This window comes from Lolium perenne, chromosome 4, assembly GCF_019359855.2.
Source record: "Lolium perenne isolate Kyuss_39 chromosome 4, Kyuss_2.0, whole genome shotgun sequence".
NCBI lineage: Eukaryota > Viridiplantae > Streptophyta > Magnoliopsida > Poales > Poaceae > Lolium > Lolium perenne.
Genome location: NC_067247.2, coordinates 268,972,582 through 268,982,878, shown reverse-complemented (window position 1 = coordinate 268,982,878; position 10,297 = coordinate 268,972,582). Strand labels below are relative to the sequence as shown.

Sequence of the window (10,297 nt, the reverse complement as noted above, 5' to 3'; positions counted from 1 at the left end):
TCTTAGTGGTGTTGGTAAAGAAGATTTATGAGTGCTTGGTGTATTTGTTTTCCTTCTTGCACTTGATACGTATCCAACGTATCGATAATTTCTTATGTTCCATGCTACTTTTATGATGATACACACATGTTTTATACATACTTTATGTCATATTTATGCATTTTCCGGCACTAACCTATTAACGAGATGTCGAAGAGCCAGTTGCTGTTTTCTGCTGTTTTTGGTTTCAGAAATCCTAGTAAGGAAATATTCTCGGAATTGGAAGAAATCAACGCCCAGGATCTTATTTTTCCACGAAGCTTCCAGAAGTACGAAAGGGAAACGAAGTGGGGCGACAAGGCGCCCACACAACAGGGCGGCGCGGCCAGGGCTTGGGTCGCGCGGCCCTAGCGTGTGGGGCCCTCGTGGCGCCCCATGACCTACCCTTCCGCCTACATAACCCTTCGTCGATAATAGTTCCAGTACAGAGAGCCACGATACGGAAAACCTTCCAGAGACGCCGCCGCCGCCAGTCCCATCTCGGGGGATTCAGGAGATCGCCTCCGGCACCCTGCCGGAGAGGGGAATCATCTCCCGGAGGACTCTTCACCGCCATGGTCGCCTCCGGAGTGATGTGTGAGTAGTTCACCCCTGGACTATGGGTCCATAGCAGTAGCTAGATGGTCGTCTTCTCCTAATTGTGCTATCATTGTTGGATCTTGTGAGCTGCCTAACATGATCAAGATCATCTATTTGTAATGCTACATGTTGCGTTTGTTGGGATCCGATGAATAGTGAATGCTATGTTATGTTGATTATCAATCTATTATCTATGTGTTGTTAATGATCTTGCATGCTCTCCGTTATTAGTAGAGGCTCTGGCCAAGTTGTTACTTGTAACTCCAAGAGGGAGTATTTATGTTTGATAGTGGGTTCATGCCTCCATTAAATCTGGGATAGTGACAGAAAGTTCTAAGGTTGTGGATGTGCTGTTGCCACTAGGGATAAAACATCAATGCTATGACTAAGGATGTATTTGTTGATTACATTACGCACCATACTTAATGCAATTGTCTGTTGTTTGCAACTTAATACCGGAGGGGGTTCGGATGATAACCTGAAGGTGGACTTTTTAGGCATAGATGCATGCTGGATAGCGGTCTATGTACTTTGTCGTAATGCCCAATTAAATCTCACACTACTCATCATAACATGTATGTGCATGGTCATGCCCTCTTTATTTGTCAATTGCCCAACTGTAATTTGTTCACCCAACATGCTATTTATCTTATGGGAGAGACACCACTAGTGAACTGTGGACCCCGGTCCATTCTTGTGACGCCCCGGAACCGGTACCATGAGGATCCCAGCGAACCCGCCGAAATCCGCATGATATCGATTCAGAGACGCCCTCCGACACGACGTGCGCGACGAATCACACACGTGATGCCAGAGGAATTAACACGAGCGGTAACATTACAACAGGATTACAATAGAGCCCACAAGAAACATATATTACAACAACAACTCCAACGAGTCAAGATACAAATCGATACATACAAAGATCCAAATCATACAGAAGATCAAATACGTCCGAGTACGGACAAGATACAAATTGGACTAAGAGTCCTGAAGATAACCAGTGGCGTCCATAACCCTGCCCAGGCCAGGCCGGAAGGGTAACCTTGCTAACGTCGTCATCTCGTACCTGTCAAAGTCGGGCCATCGGTTGCCGACAAAAGGGGGAGGAGACAAAAAGAAAGGAAGGCGAGGGTAAGTACCATTGGCACATACTTGCGAGACAAGACCAGCTATGCTCGCTGGTGGGCGGTATAAACTTCACCCGGCTATATGTGGAGTTTAGCGGCAGCAAAGCAACTAACCAATAGAGACACGCTACAACATTCGTCTATTAGAAAAGGTGAGAGAGCGCATAATCTAGCAGTTCTATACTCTGCAATCAAAACCCAGCCGAGGCGATCCCCCTTCGCCAAGAGGTATTGCAAAGGCACACACACTTTTGAAAGGGTTTTATTAGCAATTTATTAACAACAAGAAATAAGGTGTAAGTTGTTCTATGATCAAGCTATACAATTCCAAGTCGTCCATAACCGCGGACGCGGCTTATCGATAAGATGTACACCCTGCAGGGGTTGCCCAAATGTAACCATACGCATGCTCGAACCCACTTACTACAGGTGGAGTCTCACATCAAGACCGTTCCCAATGCAAGAGAAAGTTTAATGGGAGCCACCCAACTAAGCTACCCGTGATTTAAGTCCGGCCGTACTCCGATACGGACCCGCAGGTTTGCGACGGCTTCCAAGGCGGGCACTAACGACCGGCCAAGGATAAGGAGTCCCGCGTTATGAGTACAGTACAGAAATAAACACCCGAAGGCAACAGGAAGTAAAACGTGCATCGTGCATATGGGCAAATAAAACCAAGGTTGTGGCTCCCAATAAACAGACTCGAGGAAAGGTAGTGGGTGATGGGGGTCCCATTCCCCCACGTACGGGTAGAGCGCTCAATCTCGGAACAGATAACAAGAACTCGGGTCCTAGGGGACATTAGCGAGTCAAAGTTCCGATGCTTTCGCAAAGGGGCTCACAGATGCCTCTGCTTACAATTTTAGTTGTTAACAATAAAGTAAAGTGTGATTATCTCCAACAATTGATATATCATGTGAAAACCTCCCAACAACCCAACATATCCCGATAACAGATCGAGATAAACAACAGAGCCTAAACACGCCTACGACTCGCAAAGCTGGCAAACAACAAACAATAGGTAGGGCGAGGAGGTGTATCTCAGACATATAGGTAACAGGTGGATAGGACACGTGACACAACAGAATCGCACATAAGGATAGCAATAGATCAAAAGAGCATGTAAAAGTAAAATAGGTGAAGGGGTGGGCTCGCCTGTGAAAAGCTGCAGAAGAACTTGTCGTATCTCACAACACCACTTCGCGATCCTATACGGGAAGAAGCAAATGCTGGAACACACAACGTATGCAATCTTACTACTACGGATAAAGAACCGGCATGATCAAGATGGTATGCATGGCATGGCAATTATGATGCGATGCAACTTATCCAATTTAAGCAGAGTCGGAACCCCGGACAAACAAATTAGAGTTGGAGTTGCATTTTCTACCGGAAAAGTTAAGTGGTTTTTAGCATGGCATAGCATGGCAAGGGTGCGCTACTTCAATATTAAACGGAGCGGGGAAAACCAAGTCGGTGTTCCGAAATACTCCGCAGGTTATGTTAGGTGGTATGCACAAACTATAACGGATGATGCGAGATGCAAACATTTATATGAATGTCATATTGTTGTTCCTCACATTTTTCTAATACCAATTAATATAAAGTTTGTTGCGAACGGAATTACAGGAGTGGAAATATGCAATTTGCAAGTTTTAATGCTTATGAAAGCATTTTATATTTAGCACTAGTTTATTATACCAAAACAGAGCAAACGTTACAAAAAGTTGGGCTCCAGATTGGTGCAAGACACTAGCCAGAAGAGCTCCTGTTGAGTCTTGAAAAACTACAGGACTGAACACAGGTAAAACAACTTGGAGCGTTAACTAAAGAATGAACTTCAGTTTACTGAAGATGAACACGAAACAGGTTCTGAACCGGAACAACACAGGGTAAGCATAAAGCAGGATGGCTGTGCGTTCCCCCTGGGATTTGATACTGGAACTGATGGGAAGTAGATCAAGTAGATAGCCATCGGAGCTGATCAAAAGCTGTTACGGAGTATTAAACAGAGGGTGCTTACTATTCTGAGAAGCAGACATACTTTGCAAGTTTTAGTGAAACCAAGCACAGAGTAAACTGGAGAATAGGATGCAAAAAGGACGGGGCATACGTCTCCCTTGGAAATCGATCTTGGTTATTCTGGAACAGAATCAAGCGAAGAAGCTCCAGTCTAGCATGGACTGGTGATATGAATCAAAAACGCGGACAACAAGAGCATCTTCAGGCGCGGGGACGGATTGGTTACAGAACGAATGTGTGTTCCTCGCAGACACGACATCGGCCGCGAGCGCACTCCAACTACCGGATGCAAGCGAGCAAGAAACAAGGGGAATTCGGACAAGGAGCTCACCCTGGCGACGATGGCGAGGTCGACGAGGTTGGAGGAGCCGCCGAGAGGTAGCAGCAGCGACGTCACAGACGAGCTTGTACAGGCGGACGGAAAACGGAGTCGATGTCGACGATTCCCGACGCCCGAAGTCGATCTATTGGCGCGAGAAGAACTGGGGCAGCAAGGCGGTTCCATCCCGCTGCTTGGCCTCGCTCGAGGAGGCCCATGTCAGCGGGGCGGCGATCTCTCCGGCGAAGTTCTCTGAAATTTTATCTGAATTTTGCTCTGTGCTTTGCCTGGGAGAGGGGAAAATAACGGAGGAAGCTCTAGTGGCGGCGGGATAGGAGGAGGGTAAAGGAGCTAGGGTTCTTGGAGAGCCTCGATCTGAAAAGACGAAGCTGGGGAAAGAGGAGGGTAGCAGGTGAGAAGGGGCACTTGATGGAGGGGCTCACGCAGAGTTCGTGCTCCCTGTGGAAGATGCCAAACAGGAGTTTGGAGAGGTAGCCTTCAGCTTGCTAAGGAAAAGAAAGGGCCAAAGGATTGGCCGGCCAGGAAAAGGAATGGAGCAGATCAGGTTGCAACATCTTGCCAGTTTTGAAAATACTAAGACTTGGAACAGAAGGAGAGAAAGAAAGATTGGAACCAAAGAGAGAAAGAAAAGTAGACGTGAACTCTACCAAAGCAAAAATTTATAAATATGAGTTTGAATTTGAAAAACCAATTTTTATTATGTTTTGATTTGGATTTGGCGTTTGTCAAAAGAAGAGACGTCGAGGAGGTTTCATAGAACTATACGAGAGAGAAAATAAGGAAAAATAATGTTTTATTAAAACTAATTTTTATTTTGTAAAAAAAAACAAAGATGTGATGTATACATATGCCATGATGATGCATTAAAGAAAAAGAACAAACAAAATCTATTATGGGTATTACCCTGGGCCGTTACAATCGACACCACTAACAAGGAACCTCGCCCCGAGGTTCCACGCCATGGTACGGACCTTGGCGCGGGATCTTCTTGTGGCGAAGTGTTGATCTTCTCGACACCACTAACAAGAATTTTTGCTCCACGTAGATCGGCGACACCACTAACAAGAAGTCTTGCTCAAGCTTGGGCGGTCGACACCACCAACAAGAAGTCGTTGTTCCGATGACGATGATGACTCCGGAGAAACAAAGGAAGGAGTAACAGTCACACGGATCCACCAATTCAGGTAACAAGGGCGAATAGTAAGAGTAGTCGGTATGGGGGCCAATCCATCCCGCACCCGAACTATTAACCCTGAACATAAATAGGAGAATCGTGTAACCAACTCTCGGATCTCAGATTGACGATATCCACAAGCATTGTCAGCAAGGATTCGATTGGGTCAAAGCACAAGGGATTGAAGAGGGGTCACAAAATAAGGATGATATCAATCGGAGAAGACAAGGTTGCCATCGGTGATGTACTTCTGTCGGAAGGTCTTCAGAGATCGGTCCTATTAGGTTAAGGCAGAGATTGTCCAACCCACGTCGGAACCTGAGACTCGAGAAAACTCAGATAAGAGAGAAGACTCAAAACTCGCAAAGGTAAGAGGAGAAAGAACAGAGGTAAGGAGAAAAATCAGAACTAATCAGATCTATCCAACGAATTTTCAGAAAAAAGGTTTTGACACTAACGTCCGTCGGCAAGGTTATCCTACAGGCTGGACTAGTGGGGTACCGTCAACCTGAGCTCTGATACCAACTTGTGACGCCCCGGAACTGGTACCATGAGGATCCCAGCGAACCCGCCGAAATCCGCATGATATCGATTCAGAGACGCCCTCCGACACGACGTGCGCGACGAATCACACACGTGATGCCAGAGGAATTAACACGAGCGGTAACATTACAACAGGATTACAATAGAGCCCACAAGAAACATATATTACAACAATAACTCCAACGAGTCAAGATACAAATCGATACATACAAAGATCCAAATCATACAGAAGATCAAATACGTCCGAGTACGGACAAGATACAAATTGGACTAAGAGTCCTGAAGATAACCAGTGGCGTCCATAACCCTGCCCAGGCCAGGCCGGAAGGGTAACCTTGCTAACGTCGTCATCTCGTACCTGTCAAAGTCGGGCCATCGGTTGCCGACAAAAGGGGGAGGAGACAAAAAGAAAGGAAGGCGAGGGTAAGTACCATTGGCACGTACTTGCGAGACAAGACCAGCTATGCTCGCTGGTGGGCGGTATAAACTTCACCCGGCTATATGTGGAGTTTAGCGGCAGCAAAGCAACTAACCAATAGAGACACGCTACAACATTCGTCTATTAGAAAAGGTGAGAGAGCGCATAATCTAGCAGTTCTATACTCTGCAATCAAAACCCAGCCGAGGCGATCCCCCTTCGCCAAGAGGTATTGCAAAGGCACACACACTTTTGAAAGGGTTTTATTAGCAATTTATTAACAACAGGAAATAAGGTGTAAGTTGTTCTATGATCAAGCTATACAATTCCAAGTCGTCCATAACCGCGGACGCGGCTTATCGATAAGATGTACACCCTGCAGGGGTTGCCCAAATGTAACCATACGCATGCTCGAACCCACTTACTACAGGTGGAGTCTCACATCAAGACCGTTCCCAATGCAAGAGAAAGTTTAATGGGAGCCACCCAACTAAGCTACCCGTGACGAAGTCCGGCCGTACTCCGATACGGACCCAGAGGTTTGCGACGGCTTCCAAGGCGGGCACTAACGACCGGCCAAGGATAAGGAGTCCCGCGTTATGAGTACAGTACAGAAATAAACACCCGAAGGCAACAGGAAGTAAAACGTGCATCGTGCATATGGGCAAATAAAACCAAGGTTGTGGCTCCCAATAAACAGACTCGAGGAAAGGTAGTGGGTGATGGGGGTCCCATTCCCCCACGTACGGGTAGAGCGCTCAATCTCGGAACAGATAACAAAAACTCGGGTCCTAGGGGACATTAGCGAGTCAAAGTTCCGATGCTTTCGCAAAGGGGCTCACAGATGCCTCTGCTTACAATTTTAGTTGTTAACAATAAAGTAAAGTGTGATTATCTCCAACAATTGATATATCATGTGAAAACCTCCCAACAACCCAACATATCCCGATAACAGATCGAGATAAACAACAGAGCCTAAACACGCCTACGACTCGCAAAGCTGGCAAACAACAAACAATAGGTAGGGCGAGGAGGTGTATCTCGGACATATAGGTAACAGGTGGATAGGACACGTGACACAACAGAATCGCACATAAGGATAGCAATAGATCAAAAGAGCATGTAAAAGTAAAATAGGTGAAGGGGTGGGCTCGCCTGTGAAAAGCTGCAGAAGAACTTGTCGTATCTCACAACACCACTTCGCGATCCTATACGGGAAGAAGCAAATGCTGGAACACACAACGTATGCAATCTTACTACTACGGATAAAGAACCGGCATGATCAAGATGGTATGCATGGTATGGCAATTATGATGCGATGCAACTTATCCAATTTAAGCAGAGTCGGAACCCCGGACAAACAAATTAGAGTTGGAGTTGCATTTTCTACCGGAAAAGTTAAGTGGTTGTTAGCATGGCATAGCATGGCAAGGGTGCGCTACTTCAATATTAAACGGAGCGGGGAAAACCAAGTCGGTGTTCCGAAATACTCCGCAGGTTATGTTAGGTGGTATGCACAAACTATAACGGATGATGCGAGATGCAAACATTTATATGAATGTCATATTGTTGTTCCTCACATTTTTCTAATACCAATTAATATAAAGTTTGTTGCGAACGGAATTACAGGAGTGGAAATATGCAATTTGCAAGTTTTAATGCTTATGAAAGCATTTTATATTTAGCACTAGTTTATTATACCAAAACAGAGCAAACGTTACAAAAAGTTGGGCTCCAGATTGGTGCAAGACACTAGCCAGAAGAGCTCCTGTTGAGTCTTGAAAAACTACAGGACTGAACACAGGTAAAACAACTTGGAGCGTTAACTAAAGAATGAACTTCAGTTTACTGAAGATGAACACGAAACAGGTTCTGAACTGGAACAACACAGGGTAAGCATAAAGCAGGATGGCTGTGCGTTCCCCCTGGGATTTGATACTGGAACTGATGGGAAGTAGATCAAGTAGATAGCCATCGGAGCTGATCAAAAGCTGTTACGGAGTATTAAACAGAGGGTGCTTACTATTCTGAGAAGCAGACATACTTTGCAAGTTTTAGTGAAACCAAGCACAGAGTAAACTGGAGAATAGGATGCAAAAAGGACGGGGCATACGTCTCCCTTGGAAATCGATCTTGGTTATTCTGGAACAGAATCAAGCGAAGAAGCTCCAGTCTAGCATGGACTGGTGATATGAATCAAAAACGCGGACAACAAGAGCATCTTCAGGCGCGGGGACGGATTGGTTACAGAACGAATGTGTGTTCCTCGCAGACACGACATCGGCCGCGAGCGCACTCCAACTACCGGATGCAAGCGAGCAAGAAACAAGGGGAATTCGGACAAGGAGCTCACCCTGGCGACGATGGCGAGGTCGACGAGGTCGGAGGAGCCGCCGAGAGGTAGCAGCAGCGACGTCACAGACGAGCTTGTACAGGCGGACGGAAAACGGAGTCGATGTCGACGATTCCCGGCGCCTGAAGTCGATCTATTGGCGCGAGAAGAACTGGGGCAGCAAGGCGGTTCCATCCCGCTGCTTGGCCTCGCTCGAGGAGGCCCATGTCAGCGGGGCGGCGATCTCTCCGGCGAAGTTCTCTGAAATTTTATCTGAATTTTGCTCTGTGCTTTGCCTGGGAGAGGGGAAAATAACGGAGGAAGCTCTAGTGGCGGCGGGATAGGAGGAGGGTAAAGGAGCTAGGGTTCTTGGAGAGCCTCGATCTGAAAAGACGAAGCTGGGGAAAGAGGAGGGTAGCAGGTGAGAAGGGGCACTTGATGGAGGGGCTCACGCAGAGTTCGTGCTCCCTGTGGAAGATGCCAAACAGGAGTTTGGAGAGGTAGCCTTCAGCTTGCTAAGGAAAAGAAAGGGCCAAAGGATTGGCCGGCCAGGAAAAGGAATGGAGCAGATCAGGTTGCAACATCTTGCCAGTTTTGAAAATACTAAGACTTGGAACAGAAGGAGAGAAAGAAAGATTGGAACCAAAGAGAGAAAGAAAAGTAGACGTGAGCTCTACCAAAGCAAAAATTTATAAATATGAGTTTGAATTTGAAAAACCAATTTTTATTATGTTTTGATTTGGATTTGGCGTTTGTCAAAAGAAGAGACGTCGAGGAGGTTTCATAGAACTATACGAGAGAGAAAATAAGGAAAAATAATGTTTTATTAAAACTAATTTTTATTTTGTAAAAAAAAACAAAGATGTGATGTATACATATGCCATGATGATGCATTAAAGAAAAAGAACAAACAAAATCTATTATGGGTATTACCCTGGGCCGTTACAATTCTTTTATATCGAATACAGTCTACTGCAATACTTGTTCTACTGTTCTCTGCAAACAATCATCATCCACACTATACATCTAATCCTTTGTTACAGCAAGCCGGTGAGATTGACAACCTCACTGTCACGTTGGGGCAAAGTAATTTGGTTGTGTTGTGCAGGTTCCACGTTGGCACCGGAATCCCTGGTGTTGCGCCGCACTACACTCCGCCGCCATCAACCTTCAACGTGCTTCTTGGCTCCTACTGGTTTCTTACTGAGGGAAAACTTGCCGCTGTACGCATCACACCTTCCACTTGGGGTTCCCAACGGACGCGTGTTATACGCGTATCAAGCATTTTTTCTAGCGCCGTTGCCGGGGAGATCAAGACACGCTGCAAGGGGAGTCTCCACTTCCAATCTCTTTACTTTGTTTTTGTCTTGCTTTATTTATTTACTTCTTTGTTTGCTGCACTATATCAAAATACAAAAAAATTAGTTACTTGCTTTACTTTATTTACTATCTTGTTTGCGTTCTCCACATTAAAAACAAAAAAAAATTAGTTACTTGCATTTACTTTATCTAGTTTGCTTTATTTACTATTGCTAAAATGGGTACTCCTGAAAATACTAAGTTGTGTGACTTCACAAACACAAATAATAATGATTTCTTATGCACACCTATTGCTCCACCTGCTACTACAGCAGAATTCTTTGAAATTAAACCTTCTTTACTGAATCTTGTTATGAGAGAGCAATTTTCTGGTGTTAGTTCTGATGATGCTGCTGCCCAT

The 10,297-nt window shown here is 45.5% G+C and overlaps 2 long non-coding RNA genes across 2 annotated transcripts; both read right to left on the bottom strand.

Annotated features, from left to right (window-relative positions):
• Window positions 1-1,472: 1,472 nt before the first annotated feature.
• Window positions 1,473-3,117, bottom strand: LOC139830644 (uncharacterized). The gene is made up of 2 exons (XR_011743604.1): window positions 2,904-3,117; window positions 1,473-1,687 (listed from the first exon to the last, which is right to left on the bottom strand). It is a non-coding gene; the product is annotated as an uncharacterized lncRNA (long non-coding RNA).
• A 2,831-nt stretch (window positions 3,118-5,948) lies between these two features.
• On the bottom strand, window positions 5,949-9,109 carry LOC127294916 (uncharacterized). The gene is made up of 3 exons (XR_011743603.1): window positions 8,599-9,109; window positions 7,401-7,474; window positions 5,949-6,185 (listed from the first exon to the last, which is right to left on the bottom strand). It is a non-coding gene; the product is annotated as an uncharacterized lncRNA (long non-coding RNA).
• Window positions 9,110-10,297: the final 1,188 nt, after the last annotated feature.